Consider the following 17501-nt stretch of genomic DNA (forward strand, 5'->3'; position numbering starts at 1 on the left):
AGCCCCACGTGGGACAACCCTGATTCCCCTGTGTCTACCCCAGCGCTTAGAACAGTGCTCGGCACATAGTAAGCGCTTAACAACTACCATCATTATTATATTGTGTTCTTGCACACTCACTGGTTAAATGCCCGCTAAATTCGACAGACTCAATGAGCTATAGAAAAGTCGAGTGGCAAGCAAGGGGCAAACCCAAGCTTAAAATCCAGGACCCTCTGTTAAAACCTTGCTGCTTTAAATTGACCATGTCGTTCTAATAATAATAATGATGCTGCTTGTTAAGCGCTTACTATGTGCCAAGCACTGTTTCTAAGCGCTGGGGTAGGGTCATCAGGTTGTCCCACGTTGGGCTCACAGTCTAAAAATCCCCACTTGACAGATACGGTAAGTGAGGCACAAATAATAATAATAATAATAGAAGAAATTATGAAACTAAAGCCCTGATTTTTAACTAGGACACCAGGGGAGAGCGCGAACGCAGTCCCCCACTACCACCAATTATGCAGTCGAGTTTCCCGCATTTGGGGAAATCGCAGGGGTCAGCACAGCCCAAGTGCAATGGCGGAGCCTCACCCTGGGAAAACCACCTACGTGACCATGGTGTCTCCCCTGCCAGGTAAGTAGAGAAGCAGCGTGGCTCAGTGGAAAGAGCCCGGGCTTTGGAGTCAGAGGTCATGAGTTCAAATCCCCGGCTCTGCCACTTGCCAGCTGTGTGACTGTGGGCAAGTCGCTTCACTTCTCTGTGCCTCAGTTACCTCATCTGTAAAATGGGGATGAAGTCTGTGAGCCCCACGGGGGACAACCTCATTCCCCTGTGTCTACCCAGCGCTTAGAACAGTGCTCTGCACATACTAAGCGCTTAACAACTACCATCATCATTATTATTATTATTATTAAAGTATAAACCGTCATCCCCGGCGATCCCGGGCCCCCGCGCTCATGACATTTTTCAGATGGGTTTGCCAAGTCAAAGCCTGACGGAGCTTAAAACCACCGGGGACAAATCACATGGAAGACAAATTGCGAAAGACGAAATGTAGACTCCGACGGCAGCGGCTCTAAGAGCGACACTTGAAATGTTCGAGGAAGTAGAAGAAATTACGAAACTAAAGCCCTGATTTTTAACTAGGACACCAGGGGAGGGCGCCAACGCAGTCCCCACTACCACCAATTATGCAGTCGAGTTTCCCCGCACTTGGGGAAATCGCAGGGGTCAGCACAGCCGAAGTTCAGTGGCTGAGCCCTGACGTCCTCCGGACGTCACGGCTCAGCTCGCCTTAAATATAGCGGCTCCCGGAGGGTTTCCTTCAAAGGAGCTTGGGCAGTGTAGTGGCGGAACAGACCAAGTGATCGACCGACGGACGGCTCCCGGACCCGCCGGACTTACAGCGCCATGCCCGGCCCCGGCACGTACGCCTTCTTCCTCCTCCGCCGCCTCTTGGGCCGGCTCCGGCCGGCGGGCACGGGCGGGCACAGCCCGCCCCTCGAGAGGAGCCGCAGCCTGAAAACACCGTTTACGTGATTATTCTCCTCTCTCCTGTGACGGGGCAGAACGTCCTCGTTTCCCTCCAAATCAACCCGCTAGGACACCGGGCACCGGGCACCGGACACGGGACTGACCGCCGGCCGGCAGGGTCCGGTCTAGAAAGTCTATGGGGCGGAAATCCCCCAATCCAAAACTCAGCCGAGAATGGAGCACCTAAGGCTGGATCGGCGCCTCAAAGCCTGCGGAGACCTCGGACTAAACAGCTGGCTTCAACGGATGGGTCCCACGGTCGCCAATGGAGCCCCGTGGTCCTCTTTGCCATCGATAATCATTAGTAATAAAAGCAGTTCACGGCTACTACAAATTACGCGGGCGACCTTTCCGCATTTGCGGGTGCTTCTCCACGTTGGTGAGAATAAATGAAAAATACGAAAAACGAAAGGAAATACATTATTTCCCCACGGGCACGGGGCAAACCGATCGACCGACCCCCGGAACCCCGGACCCCCGGACCCCCGGACCCCCGGCCTGGCAGCGCCAAGTCCGGCCCCTAGCGCGCGAAAGCCTTCTTCCTCCTCCGCCGCCTCCTGGGTCGGCTCCGGCCGGCGGGCACGGACGGGCACAGCCCCGCCACTCGAGAGGAGCCGCAGCCTGAAAACCCCGTTTACGTGATTATTCTCCTCTCTCCCGTGACGGGGCAGAGCGTCCTCGTTTCCCTCCAAACAACCCGCTACGCCACTGAGAGCGGGCACCGGACTGGCCGCCGGCCGGCAGGTTCCAGTCTAGAAAGTCTACGGGGCGGAGATTCCCAATCCAAAACTCAGCCGAGAGTGGACTACCTAAGGCCGATCGGATCGGCCGCCTCAGTGCCTGCGGAGACCTCGGACTATAAGGCTGACTATAACGGACGGTTCCCACGGTCGTCAATGGCGCCCCGTGCTGCTCTTTGCTATTGAGAATAATTACTAATAAAAAATGCCAACTTAAGCCGGCAGTCTCTGCCGCCTGTCTCAATTGTCTCCCAAAGGAGATCTTCGGAAAACCTCCCCCCCTTTCCACGGGCCGTTATTCCTGACCCACCTCTCGAACGTAAATGTTTGCCACCCTCTACTTGCCCCTCCTGCTCCCCTGGCGGTTGGTTTCTCCTCTTTCCCTCTCCTCTCTTCTCCACCCGCTCGCATCTCTCACCCTCTTCCTACCCGACCTCACCATGGGATGGGATGTGTGTGTCTCCGCTTCGGTGATACTGAATTAGTAGATAACGGAAAGACACTGAAATGAAGAAACTCGTCCACCACCGCCAAGAGAACAAGGGGCAAAAACTGGGTTCACCTCTTACCGCTATTGAGCAGAGCGGAATGAGTGAAGGGCTACCGTTACCTGGATTAACTCACTTTTGCCCCCAAAGCCCACGAGAAAGCGCGAAAGTTGCCTATGGCAAACAGAAATTATGCTGCCGACCGTTCCGCTTTTGAGATAATAATAATGTTGGTATTTGTTAAGCGCTTACTATGTGCAGAGCACTGTTCTAAGCGCTGGGGTAAACACAGGGGAATCAGGTTGTCCCACGTGGGGCTCACAGTCTTCATCCCCATTTTACAGATGAGGGAACTGAGGCACAGAAAAGTTAAGTGACTTGCCCACAGTCACACCGCCGACAAGCGGCAGAGCTGGGATTCGAACTCATGAGCCCTGACTCCTGACTCTTTCCACTGCGCCACGCTGCTTCTCTAGATGCGGAGCTGGCTTCTCCGCGTCAGAGAGAATACAAAACGCTGGAAATACAATGAAAAATACTAGCTTAAAATCACCGGGGACAAATCACAGCGAAGACAAATTGCGAAAAATGAAATGTGGACTCCTACCGCCGCGGCTATAAGAGCGACATTAAAAATGTCCAAGAAGACGGAAAAAATTACGAAACTAAAACTCTGATTTTTAACTAAGACACCAGGGGAGAGCGCGAACGCAGTCCCCACTACCACAAATTATGCAGTCGAGTTTCCCGCATTTGGGGAAATCGCAGGGGTCAGCACAGCCCAAAGTGCAATGGCGGAGCCTCACCCTGGGAAAACCACCTACGTGATCATGGTGTCTCCCCTGCCAGGTAAGTAGAGAAGCAGCGTGGCTCAGTGGAAAGAGCCCGGGCTTTGGAGTCAGAGGTCATGAGTTCATAATCCCGGCTCTGCCACTTGCCAGCTGTGTGACTGTGGGCAAGTCGCTTCACTTCTCTGTGCCTCAGTTACCTCATCTGTAAAATGGGGATGAAGTCTGTGAGCCCCACGTGGGACAACCTCATTCCCCTGTGTCTACCCCAGCGCTTAGAAACAGTGCTCGGCACATAGTAAGCGCTTAACAACTACCATCATTATTATATTGTGTTCTTGCACACTCACTGGTTAAATGCCCGCTAAATTCGACAGACTCAATGAGCTATAGAAAAGTCGAGTGGCAAGCAAGGGGCAAACCAAGCTTAAAATCCAGGACCCTCTGTTAAAAACCTTGCTGCTTTAAATTGACCATGTCGTTTCTAATAATAATAATGATGCTGCTTGTTAAGCGCTTACTATGTGCCAAGCACTGTTCTAAGCGCTGGGGGTAGGTCATCAGGTTGTCCCACGTTGGGCTCACAGTCTAAAAATCCCCACTTGACAGATACGGTAAGTGAGGCACAAATAATAATAATAATAATAGAAGAAATTATGAAACTAAGCCCTGATTTTTAACTAGGACACCAGGGGAGGGCGTGAACGCAGTCCCCCACTACCACCAATTATGCAGTCGAGTTTCCCGCATTTGGGGAAATCGCAGGGGTCAGCACAGCCGAAGTTCAGTGGCTGAGCCTCACCCTGGGAAAACCACCTACGTGATCATGGTATCTCCCCTGCCAGGTAAGTAGAGAAGCAGCGTGGCTCAGTGGAAAGAGCCCGGGCTTGGAGTCAGAGGTCATCAGTTCAAATCCCGGCTCTGCCACGTGCCAGCTGTGTGACTGTGGGCAAGTCGCTTCACTTCTCTGTGCCTCAGTTACCTCATCTGTAAAATGGGATGAAGTCTGTGAGCCCCACGTGGGACAACCTCATTCCCCTGTATCTACCCCAGCGCTTAGAACAGTGCTCTGCACATACTAAGCGCTTAACAACTACCATCATCATTATTATTATTATTATTAAAGTATAAACCGTCATCCCCCGGCGATCCCGGGCCCCCGCGCTCATGACATTTTTCAGATGGGTTTGCCAAGACAAAGCCTGACGGAGCTTAAAACCACCGGGGACAAATCACATGGAAGACAAATTGCGAAAGACGAAATGTAGACTCCGACGGCAGCGGCTCTAAGAGCGACACTTGAAATGTTCGAGGAAGTAGAAGAAATTACGAAACTAAAGCCCTGATTTTAACTAGGACACCAGGGGAGGGCGCGAACGCAGTCCCCCACTACCACCAATTATGCAGTCGAGTTTCCCGCACTTGGGGAAATCGCAGGGGTCAGCACAGCCGAAGTTCAGTGGCTGAGCCTCACCCTGGGAAAACCACCTACGTGATCATGGTATCTCCCCTGCCAGGTAAGTAGAGAAGCAGCGTGGCTCAGTGGAAAGAGCCCGGGCTTTGGAGTCAGAGGTCATCAGTTCAAATCCCGGCTCTGCCACGTGCCAGCTGTGTGACTGTGGGCAAGTCGCTTCACTTCTCTGTGCCTCAGTTACCTCATCTGTAAAATGGGATGAAGTCTGTGAGCCCACGGGGGACAACCTCATTCCCCTGTGTCTACCCCAGCGCTTAGAACAGTGCTCTGCACATACTAAGCGCTTAACAACTACCATCATCATTATTATTATTATTATTAAAGTATAAACCGTCATCCCCGGCGATCCCGGGCCCCCGCGCTCATGACATTTTTCAGATGGGTTTGCCAAGACAAAGCCTGACGGAGCTTAAAACCACCGGGGACAAATCACATGGAAGACAATTGCGAAAGACGAAATGTAGACTCCGACGGCAGCGGCTCTAAGAGCGACACTTGAAATGTTCGAGGAAGTAGAAGAAATTACGAAACTAAAGCCCTGATTTTAACTAGGACACCAGGGGAGGGCGCGAACGCAGTCCCCCACTACCACCAATTATGCAGTCGAGTTTCCCGCATTTGGGGAAATCGCAGGGGTCAGCACAGCCCAAGTGCCAATGACGGAGCCTCACCTGGAAAACCACCTACGTGATCATGGTGTCTCCCCTGCCAGGTAAGTAGAGAAGCAGCGTGGCTCAGTGGAAAGAGCCCGGGCTTTGGAGTCAGAGGTCATGAGTTCAAATCCCGGCTCTGCCACGTGCCAGCTGTGTGACTGTGGGCAAGTCGCTTCACTTCTCTGTGCCTCAGTTACCTCATCTGCAAAATGGGGATGAAGTCTGTGAGCCCCACGGGGGACAACCTCATTCCCCTGTATCTACCCCAGCGCTTAGAACAGTGCTCTGCACATACTAAGCGCTTAACAACTACCATCATCATTATTATTATTATTATTAAAGTATAAACCGTCATCCCCGGCGATCCCGGGCCCCCGCGCTCATGACATTTTTCAGATGGGTTTGCCAAGACAAAGCCTGACGGAGCTTAAAACCACCGGGGACAAATCACATGGAAGACAAATTGCGAAAGACGAAATGTAGACTCCGACGGCAGCGGCTCTAAAGAGCGACACTTGAAATGTTCGAGGAAGTAGAAGAAATTACGAAACTAAAGCCCTGATTTTTAACTAGGACACCAGGGGGGGCGCGAACGCAGTCCCCCACTACCACCAATTATGCAGTCGAGTTTTCCCGCACTTGGGGAAATCGCAGGGGTCAGCACAGCCCAAAGTGCAATGGCGGAGCCTCACCCTGGGAAAACCACCTACGTTGATCATGGTGTCTCCCCTGCCAGGTAAGTAGAGAAGCAGCGTGGCTCAGTGGAAAGAGCCCGGGCTTTGGAGTCAGAGGTCATGAGTTCATAATCCCGGCTCTGCCACTTGCCAGCTGTGTGACTGTGGGCAAGTCGCTTCACTTCTCTGTGCCTCAGTTACCTCATCTGTAAAATGGGGATGAAGTCTGTGAGCCCACGTGGGACAACCTGATTCCCCTGTGTCTACCCCAGCGCTTAGAACAGTGCTCGGCACATAGTAAGCGCTTACAACTACCATCATTAATATATTGTGTTCTTGCACACTCACTGGTTAAATGCCCGCTAAATTCGACAGACTCAATGAGCTATAGAAAAGTCGAGTGGCAAGGAAGGGCAAACCCAAGCTTAAAATCCAGGACCCTCTGTTAAAACCTTGCTGCTTTAAATTGACCATGTCGTTTCTAATAATAATAATGATGCTGCTTGTTAAGCGCTTACTATGTGCCAAGCACTGTTCTAAGCGCTGCGGTAGGTCATCAGGTTGTCCCACGCTGGGCTCACAGTCTAAAAATCCCACTTGACAAATACGGTAAGTGAGGCACAAATAATAATAATAATAATAGAAGAAATTATGAAACTAAAGCCCTGATTTTAACTAGGACACCAGGGGAGGGCACGAACGCAGTCCCCCACTACCACAAATTATGCAGTCGAGTTTCCCGCATTGGGGATATCGCAGGGGTCAGCACAGCCAAGTGCAATGGCGGAGCCTCACCCTGGGAAAACCACCTACGTGACCATGGTGTCTCCCCTGCCAGGTAAGTAGAGAAGCAGCGTGGCTCAGTGGAAAGGGCCCGGCTTTGGAGTCAGAGGTCATGAGTTCAAATCCCGGCTCTGCCACTTGCCAGCTGTGTGACTGTGGGCAAGTCGCTTCACTTCTCTGTGCCTCAGTTACCTCATCTGTAAAATGGGGATGAAGTCTGTGAGCCCCACGGGGACAACCTCATTCCCCTGTGTCTACCCCAGCGCTTAGAACAGTGCTCTGCACATAGTAAGCGCTTAACAACTACCATCATCATTATTATTATTATTATTAAAGTATAAACCGTCATCCCCGGCGATCCCGGGCCCCCGCGCTCATGACATTTTTCAGATGGGTTTGCCAAGACAAGCCTGACGGAGCTTAAAACCACCGGGGACAAATCACATGGAAGACAAATTGCGAAAGACGAAATGTAGACTCCGACGGCAGCGGCTCTAAGAGCGACACTTGAAATGTTCGAGGAAGTAGAAGAAATTACGAAACTAAAGCCCTGATTTTTAACTAGGACACCAGGGGAGGGCGCGAACGCAGTCCCCCACTACCACCATTATGCAGTCGAGTTTCCCGCATTTGGGAAATCGCAGGGTCAGCACAGCCCAAGTGCAATGGCGGAGCCTCACCCTGGGAAAACCACCTACGGCTCCGGCCGGCTCTTTCCACTGAGCCACGCTCACTTTCATTCCATTGTGTTTATTCAGTCCGTACTGTGTGCACGGCACGACACTACACAGCGGACAAGTAGCATAGCCGGGTAAGACCCACGTCTGCTTCTAGCAACCAACCGGAAATGATTAAACCAAATCTCGAAAAATACTCTCAAGTTGAAAATTGGTCCATACTCCGAATTCTTATTTTACACCAACCAGGAGAGAGGTAATTTTTAAATTCATTTAAAATTAAATCTGCTTCCCCTGTACATTGTAAACTTGTTGTGGGCAAAAAAGTGCATATGTACTTTGTAGTGCCTCAAGTGCTTAGCAGAAGAGCCTGTTTAAAGTTAACTCTCATACACCACTGATAAAAATAAAAATAAAAGGCTAGTTATCGCTACAAAAGAAATTTTCACCTTTAAAATGGTACTCAATTGATTAACCATATTACTGCACGCTCATAGCTTGAAGACAACTGAAATATACTGACAAAGCCCCAACAATACTTCATTGACTTTCCCGGCTTTAAAAGTGAAAGGAAAGCGTGAAATTACACCACCTAAAGGCAAAAGGAAAAAAACTTTCTAAATCACTTTCTCGACTACTTTCTATAGCTCCGAAAAGTAAAAACAAAACTCCGAAACAGCTCTGCTCTTAAACTGACTGTTTCAGGGAGAGTGCGAACGCAGTCCCCCACTACCACCAATTATGCAGTCGAGTTTCCCGCACTTGGGAAATCGCAGGGTCAGCACAGCCCAAAGTGCAATGGCGGAGCCTCACCCTGGGAAAACACCTACGTGATCATGGTGTCTCCCTGCCAGTTAAGTAGAGAGCAGCGTGGCTCAGTGGAAAGAGCCGGGCTTTGGAGTCAGAGGTCATGAGTTCATAATCCCGGCTCTGCACTTGCCAGCTGTGTGACTGTGGGCAAGTCGCTTCACTTCTCTGTGCCTCAGTTACCTCATCTGTAAAATGGGGATGAAGTCTGTGAGCCCACGTGACAACCGATTCCCCTGTGTCTACCCAGCGCTTAGAACAGTGCTCGGCACATAGTAAGCGCTTAACAACTACCATCATTATTATATTGTGTTCTTGCACATCACTGGTTAAATGCCCGCTAAATTCGACAGACTCAATGAGCTATAGAAAAGTCGAGTGGCAAGCAAGGGGCAAACCCAAGCTTAAAATCCAGGACCCTTGTTAAACCTTGCTGCTTTAAATTGACCATGTCGTTTCTAATAATAATGATGCTGCTTGTTAAGCGCTTACTATGTGCCAAGCACTGTTCTAAGCGCTGGGTAGGTCATCAGGTTGTCCCACGTTGGGCTCACAGTCTAAAAATCCCACTTGACAGATACGGTAAGTGAGGCACAAATAATAATAATAATAATAGAAGAAATTATGAAACTAAAGCCCTGATTTTTAACTAGGACACCAGGGAGGGCGCGAACGAGTCCCCCACTACCACCAATTATGCAGTCGAGTTTCCGCACTTGGGGAATCGCAGCGGTCAGCACAGCCCAAGTGCAATGGCGGAGCCTCACCTGGGAAACACCTACGTGACATGGTGTCTCCCCTGCCAGGTAAGTAGAGAAGCAGCGTGGCTCAGTGGAAAGAGCCCGGCTTTGGAGTCAGAGGTCATGAGTTCAAATCCGGCTCTGCCACTTGCCAGCTGTGTGACTGTGAAGTCGCTTCACTTCTCTGTGCCTCAGTTACCTCATCTGCAAATGGGGATGAAGTCTGTGAGCCCCACGGGGACACCTCATTCCCCTGTATCTACCCAGCGCTTAGAACAGTGCTCTGCACATACTAAGCGCTTAACAACTACATCATCATTATTATTATTATTATTAAAGTATAAACCGTCATCCCCGGCGATCCGGCCCCGCGCTCATGACATTTTTCAGATGGGTTTGCCAAGACAAAGCCTGACGGAGCTTAAACCACCGGGGACAAATCACATGGAAGACAAATTGCGAAAGACGAAATGTAGACTCCGACGGAGCGCTCTAAGAGCGACACTTGAAATGTTCGAGGAAGTAGAAGAAATTACGAAACTAAAGCCTGATTTTAACTAGGACACCAGGGAGGGCGCGAACGCAGTCCCCCACTAACCCCAATTATGCAGTCGAGTTTCCGCATTTGGGAATCGCAGGGGTCAGCACAGCCCAAGTGCAATGACGGAGCCTCACCTGGGAAACACCTACGTGATCATGGTGTCTCCCTGCAGGTAAGTAGAGAAGCAGCGTGGCTCAGTGGAAAGACCCGGGCTTTGAGTCAGAGGTCATGAGTTCAAATCCCGGCTCTGCCACTTGCAGCTGTGTGACTGTGGGCAAGTCGCTTCACTTCTCTGTGCCTCAGTTACTCATCTGCAAAATGGGGATGAAGTCTGTGAGCCCCACGGGGGACAACCTCATTCCCCTGTATCTACCCTAGCGCTTAGAACAGTGCTCTGCACATAGTAAAGCGCTTAACAACTACCATCATCATTATTATTATTATTAAAGTATCCGTCATCCCGGCGATCCGGGCCCCGCGCTCATGACATTTTTCAGATGGTTTGCCAAGACAAAGCCTGACGGAGCTTAAAACCACCGGGGACAAATCACATGGAAGACAAATTGCGAAAGACGAAATGTAGACTCCGACGGCACGCGGCTCTAAGAGCGACATTAAAATGTCGAGAAGATGGAAAAATTACGCAACTAAACTGATTTTTAACTAGACACCAGGGGAGAGCGCGAACGCAGTCCCCACTACCACCAATTATGCAGTCGAGTTTTCCCGCATTTGGGGAAATCGCAGGGGTCAGCACAGCCCAAGTGCAATGGCGGAGCCTCACCCTGGGAAAACCACCTACGTGATCATGGTGTCTCCCCTGCCAGGTAAGTAGAGAAGCAGCGTGGCTCTGGAAAGAGCCGGGCTTTGGAGTCAGAGTCATCAGTTCAAATCCCGGCTCTGCCACGTGCCAGCTGTGTGACTGTGGGCAAGTCGCTTCACTTCTCTGTGCTCAGTTACCTCATCTGTAAAATGGGGATGAAGTCTGTGAGCCCCACGTGGGACAACCTCATTCCCTGTATCTACCCCAGCGCTTAGAACAGTGCTCTGCACATACTAAGCGCTTAACAACTACCATCAATCATTGTTATTATTATTAAAGTATAAACCATCATCCCGCGATCCGGCCCCGCGCTCATGACATTTTCAGATGGGTTTGCCAAGACAAAGCCTGACGGAGCTTAAAACCACCGGGCAAATCACATGGAAGACAAATTGCGAAAGACGAAATGTAGACTCCGACGGCAGCGGCTCTAAGAGCGACACTTGAAATGTTCGAGAAGTAGAAGAAATTACGAACTAAAAGCCCTGATTTTTAACTAGGACACCAGGGGAGGGCGCGAACGCAGTCCCCACACTACCACAATTATGCAGTCGAGTTTCCGCATTTGGGGAAATCGCAGGGTCAGCACAGCCCAAGTGCAATGACGGAGCCTCACCCTGGGAAAACCACCTACGTGATCATGGTGTCTCCCTGCCAGTAAGTAGAGAAGCAGCGTGGCTCAGTGGAAAGAGCCGGGCTTTGAGTCAGAGGTCATGAGTTCAAATCCCGGCTCTTGCCACGTGCCAGCTGTGTGACTGTGGGCAAGTCGCTTCACTTCTCTGTGCCTCAGTTACCTCATCTTGCAAAATGGGGATGAAGTCGTGAGCCCCACGGGGGACAACCTCATTCCCCTGTATCTACCCAGCGCTTAGAACAGTGCTCTGCACATACTAAGCGCTTAACAACTACCATCATCATTATTATTATTATTATTAAAGTATAACCGTCATCCCCGGCGATCCCGGGCCCCCCGCGCTCATGACATTTTTCAGATGGGTTTGCCAAGACAAAGCCTGACGGAGCTTAAAACCACCGGGGACAAATCACATGGAAGACAAATTGCGAAAGACGAAATGTAGACTCCGACGGCAGCGGCTCTAAGAGCGACACTTGAAATGTTCGAGGAAGTAGAAGAAATTACGAAACTAAAGCCCTGATTTTTAACTAGGACACCAGGGGAGGGCGCGAACGCAGTCCCCCACTACCACCAATTATGCAGTCGAGTTTCCCGCACTTGGGGAAATCGCAGGGGTCAGCACAGCCCCAAAGTGCAATGGCGGAGCCTCACCCTGGAAAACCACCTACGTGATCATGGTGTCTCCCCTGCCAGGTAAGTAGAGGAAGCAGCGTGGCTCAGTGGAAGGAGCCCGGGCTTTGGAGTCAGAGGTCATGAGTTCATAATCCCGGCTCTTGCCACTTGCCAGCTGTGTGACTGTGGCAAAGTCGCTTCACTTCTCTGTGCCTCAGTTACCTCATCTGTAAAATGGGATGAAGTCTGTGAGCCCCACGTGGGACAACCTGATTCCCCTGTGTCTACCCAGCCGCTAGAACAGTGCTCGGCACTAGTAAGCGCTTAACAACTACCATCATTAATATATTGTGTTCTTGCACACTCACTGGTTAAATGCCCGCTAAATTCGACAGACTCAATGAGCTATAGAAAAGTGCGAGTGGCAAGGAAGGGGCAAACCCAAGCTTAAAATCCAGGACCCTCTGTTAAAACCTTGCTGCTTTAAATTGACCATGTCGTTTCTAATAATAAAATGATGCTGCTTGTTAAGCGCTTACTATGTGCCAAGCACTGTTCTAAGCGCTGCGGTAGGTCATCAGGTTGTCCCACGCTGGGCTCACAGTCTAAAAATCCCCACTTGACAAATACGGTAAGTGAGGCACAAATAATAATAATAATAATAGAAGAAATTATGAAACTAAAGCCCTGATTTTAACTAGGACACCAGGGGAGGGCACGAACGCAGTCCCCCACTACCACAAATTATGCAGTCGAGTTCCCGCATTTGGGAAATCGCAGGGTCAGCACAGCCCAAGTGCAATGGCGGAGCCTCACCCTGGGAAAACCACCTACGTGACCATGGTGTCTCCCCTGCCAGGTAAGTAGAGAAGCAGCGTGGCTCAGTGGAAAGGGCCCGGGCTTTGGAGTCAGAGTCATGAGTTCAAATCCCGGCTCTGCCACTTGCAGCTGTGTGACTGTGGGAAGTCGCTTCACTTCTCTGTGCCTCAGTTACTCATCTGTAAAATGGGGATGAAGTCTGTGAGCCCCACGGGGGACAACCTCATTCCCCTGTGTCTACCCCAGCGCTTAGAACAGTGCTCTGCACATAGTAAGCGCTTAACAACTACCATCATCATTATTATTATTATTATTATTATTAAAGTATAAACCGTCATCCCCGGCGATCCGGGCCCCCGCGCTCATGACATTTTTCAGATGGGTTTGCCAAGACAAAGCCTGACGGAGCTTAAAACCACCGGGGACAAATCACATGGAAGACAAATTGCGAAAGACGAAATGTAGACTCCGACGGCAGCGGCTCTAAGAGCGACACTTGAAATGTTCGAGGAAGTAGAAGAAATTACGAAACTAAAGCCCTGATTTTTAACTAGGACACCAGGGAGGGCGCGAACCGCAGTCCCCCACTACCACCCAATTATGCAGTCGAGTTTCCCGCATTTGGGGAAATCGCAGGGTCAGCACAGCCCAAGTGCAATGGCGGAGCCTCACCCTGGGAAAACCACCTACGGCTCCGGCCGGCTCTTTCCACTGAGCCACGCTCACTTTCATTCCATTGTGTTTATTCAGTCCGTACTGTGTGCACGGCACGACACTTACACAGCGGACAAGTAGCATAGCCGGGGTAAGAACCCACGTCTGCTTCCTAGCAACCAACCGGAAATGATTAAACCAAATCTCGAAAAATACTCTCAAGTTGAAAATTGGTCCATACTCCGAATTCTTATTTTACACCACACCAGGAGAGAGGTAATTTTTAAATTCATTTAAAATTAAATCTGCTTCCCCCTGTACATTGTAAACTTGTTGTGGGCAAAAAAAGTGCATATGTACTTTGTAGTGCCTCAAGTGCTTAGCAGAGAGAGCCCTGTTTAAAGTTAACTCCTCATACACCACTGATAAAAATAATAAAATAAAAGGCTAGTTACTCGCTACAAAAGAAATTTTCACCTTTAAAATGGTACTCAATTGATTAACCATATTACTGCACGCTCATAGCTTGAAGACAACTGAAAAATATACTGACAAAGCACCCAACAATACTTCATTGACTTTCCCGGCTTTAAAAGTGAAAGGAAAGCGTGAAATTACACCACCTAAAGGCAAAAGGAAAAAAACTTTCTAAATCACTTTCTCGACTACTTTCTATAGCTCCGAAAAGTAACAAACCAAAACTCCGAAACAGCTCTGCTCTTAAACTGACTGTTTCAGGGGAGAGTGCGAACGCAGTCCCCCACTACCACCAATTATGCAGTCGAGTTTCCCGCACTTGGGAAATCGCAGGGGTCAGCACAGCCCAAAGTGCAATGCGGAGCCTCACCCTGGAAACCACCTACGTGATCATGGTGTCTCCCCTGCCAGTTAAGTAGAGAAGCAGCGTGGCTCAGTGGAAAGAGCCCGGGCTTTGGAGTCAGAGGTCATGAGTTCATAATCCCGGCTCTGCCACGTGCCAGCTGTGTGACTGTGGGCAAGTCGCTTCACTTCTCTGTGCCTTCAGTTACCTCATCTGTAAAATGGGGATGAAGTCTGTGAGCCCCACGTGGGACAACCTGATTCCCCTGTGTCTACCCCAGCGCTTAGAACAGTGCTCGGCACATAGTAAGCGCTTTAACAACTACCATCATTATTATATTGTGTTCTTGCACACTCACTGGTTAAATGCCCGCTAAATTCGACAGACTCAATGAGCTATAGAAAAGTCGAGTGGCAAGCAAGGGGCAAACCCAAGCTTAAAATCCAGGACCCTCTGTTAAAACCTTGCTGCTTTAAATTGACCATGTCGTTTCTAATAATAATAATGATGCTGCTTGTTAAGCGCTTACTATGTGCCAAGCACTGTTCTAAGCGCTGGGTAGGTCATCAGGTTGTCCCACGTTGGCTCACAGTCTAAAAATCCCCACTTGACAGATACGGTAAGTGAGGCACAAATAATAATAATAATAATAGAAGAAATTATGAAACTAAAGCCCTGATTTTTAACTAGGACACCAGGGGAGAGCGCGAACGCAGTCCCCCACTACCACCAATTATGCAGTCGAGTTTCCCGCATTTGGGGAAATCGCAGGGGTCAGCACAGCCCAAGTGCAATGGCGGAGCCTCACCCTGGGAAAACCACCTACGTGACCATGGTGTCTCCCCTGCCAGGTAAGTAGAGAAGCAGCGTGGCTCAGTGGAAAGAGCCCGGGCTTTGGAGTCAGAGGTCATGAGTTCAAATCCCGGCTCTGCCACTTGCCAGCTGTGTGACTGTGGGCAAGTCGCTTCACTTCTCTGTGCCTCAGTTACCTCATCTGTAAAATGGGGATGAAGTCTGTGAGCCCCACGGGGGACAACCTCATTCCCCTGTGTCTACCCAGCGCTTAGAACAGTGCTCTGCACATACTAAGCGCTTAACAACTACCATCATCATTATTATTATTATTATTAAAGTATAAACCGTCATCCCCGGCGATCCCGGGCCCCCGCGCTCATGACATTTTTCAGATGGGTTTGCCAAGTCAAAGCCTGACGGAGCTTAAAACCACCGGGGACAAATCACATGGAAGACAAATTGCGAAAGACGAAATGTAGACTCCGACGGCAGCGGCTCTAAGAGCGACACTTGAAATGTTCGAGGAAGTAGAAGAAATTACGAAACTAAAGCCCTGATTTTTAACTAGGACACCAGGGGAGGGCGCCAACGCAGTCCCCACTACCACCAATTATGCAGTCGAGTTTCCCGCCACTTGGGGAAATCGCAGGGGTCAGCACAGCCGAAGTTCAGTGGCTGAGCCCTGACGTCCTCCGGACGTCACGGCTCAGCTCGCCTTAAATATAGCGGCTCCCGGAGGGTTTCCTTCAAAGGAGCTTGGGCAGTGTAGTGGCGGAACAGACCAAGTGATCGACCGACGGACGGCTCCCGGACCCGCCGGACTTACAGCGCCATGCCCGGCCCCGCACGTACGCCTTCTTCCTCCTCCGCCGCCTCTTGGGCCGGCTCCGGCCGGCGGGCACGGGCGGGCACAGCCCCGCCCTCGAGAGGAGCCGCAGCCTGAAAACACCGTTTACGTGATTATTCTCCTCTCTCCTGTGACGGGGCAGAACGTCCTCGTTTCCCTCCAAATCAACCCGCTAGGACACCGGGCACCGGGCACCGGACACGGGACTGACCGCCGGCCGGCAGGGTCCGGTCTAGAAAGTCTATGGGGCGGAAATCCCCCAATCCAAAACTCAGCCGAGAATGGAGCACCTAAGGCTGGATCGGCCCGCCTCAAAGCCTGCGGAGACCTCGGACTAAACAGCTGGCTTCAACGGATGGGTCCCACGGTCGCCAATGGAGGCCCCGTGGTCCTCTTTGCCATCGATAATCATTAGTAATAAAAAGCAGTTCACGGCTACTACAAATTACGCGGGCGACCTTTCCGCATTTGCGGGTGCTTCTCCACGTTGGTGAGAATAAATGAAAAATACGAAAAACGAAAGGAAATACATTATTTCCCCACGGGCACGGGGCAAACCGATCGACCGACCCCCGGAACCCCGGACCCCCGGACCCCCGGACCCCCGGCCTGGCAGCGCCAAGTCCGGCCCCTAGCGCGCGAAAGCCTTCTTCCTCCTCCGCCGCCTCCTGGGTCGGCTCCGGCCGGCGGGCACGGACGGGCACAGCCCCGCCACTCGAGAGGAGCCGCAGCCTGAAAACCCCGTTTACGTGATTATTCTCCTCTCTCCCGTGACGGGGCAGAGCGTCCTCGTTTCCCTCCAAACAACCCGCTACGCCACTGAGAGCGGGCACCGGACTGGCCGCCGGCCGGCAGGTTCCAGTCTAGAAAGTCTACGGGGCGGAGATCTCCCAATCCAAAACTCAGCCGAGAGTGGACTACCTAAGGCCGATCGGATCGGCCGCCTCAGTGCCTGCGGAGACCTCGGACTATAAGGCTGACTATAAACGGACGGTTCCCACGGTCGTCAATGGCGCCCCGTGCTGCTCTTTGCTATTGAGAATAATTACTAATAAAAAATGCCAACTTAAGCCGCAGTCTCTGCCGCCTGTCTCAATTGTCTCCCAAAAGGAGATCTTCGGAAAACCTCCCCCCCTTTCCACGGGCCGTTATTCCCTGACCACCTCTCGAACGTAAATGTTTGCCACCCTCTACTTGCCCCTCCTGCTCCCCTGGCGGTTGGTTTTCTCCTCTTTCCCTCTCCTCTCTTCTCCACCCGCTCGCATCTCTCACCCTCTTCCTACCCGACCTCACCATGGGATGGGATGTGTGTGTCTCCGCTTCGGTGATACTGAATTAGTAGATAACGGAAAGACACTGAAATGAAGAAACTCGTCCACCACCGCCAAGAGAACAAGGGGCAAAAACTGGGTTCACCTCTTACCGCTATTGAGCAGAGCGGAATTGAGTGAAGGGCTACCGTTACCTGGATTAACTCACTTTTGCCCCAAAGCCCACGAGAAAGCGCGAAAGTTGCCTATGGCAAACAGAAATTATGCTGCCGACCGTTCCGCTTTTGAGATAATAATAATGTTGGTATTTGTTAAGCGCTTACTATGTGCAGAGCACTGTTC

General features: G+C 50.9%; 17 non-coding genes and 3 pseudogenes across 17 annotated transcripts; all 20 read right to left on the reverse strand.

Annotated features, from left to right (window-relative positions):
• Window positions 1-460: 460 nt before the first annotated feature.
• Window positions 461-624, reverse strand: LOC114818117. Its single transcript, XR_003765938.1, has one exon. It is a non-coding gene; the product is annotated as a U1 spliceosomal RNA (small nuclear RNA).
• A 511-nt stretch (window positions 625-1135) lies between these two features.
• Window positions 1136-1285, reverse strand: LOC114818036 (annotated as a pseudogene).
• Window positions 1286-3438: 2153 nt separating this feature from the next.
• On the reverse strand, window positions 3439-3601 carry LOC114818072. The gene has a single exon (XR_003765893.1). It is a non-coding gene; the product is annotated as a U1 spliceosomal RNA (small nuclear RNA).
• Window positions 3602-4221: 620 nt separating this feature from the next.
• Window positions 4222-4385, reverse strand: LOC114817997. The gene has a single exon (XR_003765825.1). It is a non-coding gene; the product is annotated as a U1 spliceosomal RNA (small nuclear RNA).
• Window positions 4386-4893: 508 nt separating this feature from the next.
• LOC114817992 lies at window positions 4894-5057 on the reverse strand. The gene has a single exon (XR_003765820.1). It is a non-coding gene; the product is annotated as a U1 spliceosomal RNA (small nuclear RNA).
• Window positions 5058-5563: 506 nt separating this feature from the next.
• LOC114818015 lies at window positions 5564-5726 on the reverse strand. Its single transcript, XR_003765843.1, has one exon. It is a non-coding gene; the product is annotated as a U1 spliceosomal RNA (small nuclear RNA).
• Window positions 5727-6237: 511 nt separating this feature from the next.
• LOC114818005 lies at window positions 6238-6403 on the reverse strand. Its single transcript, XR_003765833.1, has one exon. It is a non-coding gene; the product is annotated as a U1 spliceosomal RNA (small nuclear RNA).
• A 614-nt stretch (window positions 6404-7017) lies between these two features.
• On the reverse strand, window positions 7018-7179 carry LOC114818013. The gene has a single exon (XR_003765841.1). It is a non-coding gene; the product is annotated as a U1 spliceosomal RNA (small nuclear RNA).
• A 507-nt stretch (window positions 7180-7686) lies between these two features.
• On the reverse strand, window positions 7687-7853 carry LOC114818032. Its single transcript, XR_003765858.1, has one exon. It is a non-coding gene; the product is annotated as a U1 spliceosomal RNA (small nuclear RNA).
• Window positions 7854-8494: 641 nt separating this feature from the next.
• LOC114818022 lies at window positions 8495-8655 on the reverse strand. Its single transcript, XR_003765849.1, has one exon. It is a non-coding gene; the product is annotated as a U1 spliceosomal RNA (small nuclear RNA).
• Window positions 8656-9261: 606 nt separating this feature from the next.
• Window positions 9262-9414, reverse strand: LOC114818023 (annotated as a pseudogene).
• A 491-nt stretch (window positions 9415-9905) lies between these two features.
• On the reverse strand, window positions 9906-10061 carry LOC114818024. The gene has a single exon (XR_003765850.1). It is a non-coding gene; the product is annotated as a U1 spliceosomal RNA (small nuclear RNA).
• Window positions 10062-10553: 492 nt separating this feature from the next.
• On the reverse strand, window positions 10554-10716 carry LOC114818155. The gene has a single exon (XR_003765976.1). It is a non-coding gene; the product is annotated as a U1 spliceosomal RNA (small nuclear RNA).
• Window positions 10717-11209: 493 nt separating this feature from the next.
• LOC114818021 lies at window positions 11210-11369 on the reverse strand. Its single transcript, XR_003765848.1, has one exon. It is a non-coding gene; the product is annotated as a U1 spliceosomal RNA (small nuclear RNA).
• A 508-nt stretch (window positions 11370-11877) lies between these two features.
• Window positions 11878-12042, reverse strand: LOC114818010. The gene has a single exon (XR_003765838.1). It is a non-coding gene; the product is annotated as a U1 spliceosomal RNA (small nuclear RNA).
• A 617-nt stretch (window positions 12043-12659) lies between these two features.
• LOC114818014 lies at window positions 12660-12820 on the reverse strand. Its single transcript, XR_003765842.1, has one exon. It is a non-coding gene; the product is annotated as a U1 spliceosomal RNA (small nuclear RNA).
• A 512-nt stretch (window positions 12821-13332) lies between these two features.
• Window positions 13333-13501, reverse strand: LOC114818035. The gene has a single exon (XR_003765859.1). It is a non-coding gene; the product is annotated as a U1 spliceosomal RNA (small nuclear RNA).
• A 660-nt stretch (window positions 13502-14161) lies between these two features.
• Window positions 14162-14322, reverse strand: LOC114818019. Its single transcript, XR_003765846.1, has one exon. It is a non-coding gene; the product is annotated as a U1 spliceosomal RNA (small nuclear RNA).
• Window positions 14323-14941: 619 nt separating this feature from the next.
• LOC114818128 lies at window positions 14942-15105 on the reverse strand. Its single transcript, XR_003765949.1, has one exon. It is a non-coding gene; the product is annotated as a U1 spliceosomal RNA (small nuclear RNA).
• A 510-nt stretch (window positions 15106-15615) lies between these two features.
• LOC114818037 lies at window positions 15616-15765 on the reverse strand (annotated as a pseudogene).
• Between the last annotated feature and the right edge of the window lie 1736 nt (window positions 15766-17501).

The sequence above is a fragment of the Ornithorhynchus anatinus genome, chromosome 17, assembly GCF_004115215.2.
Source record: "Ornithorhynchus anatinus isolate Pmale09 chromosome 17, mOrnAna1.pri.v4, whole genome shotgun sequence".
In the NCBI taxonomy this organism is placed as follows: domain Eukaryota; kingdom Metazoa; phylum Chordata; class Mammalia; order Monotremata; family Ornithorhynchidae; genus Ornithorhynchus; species Ornithorhynchus anatinus.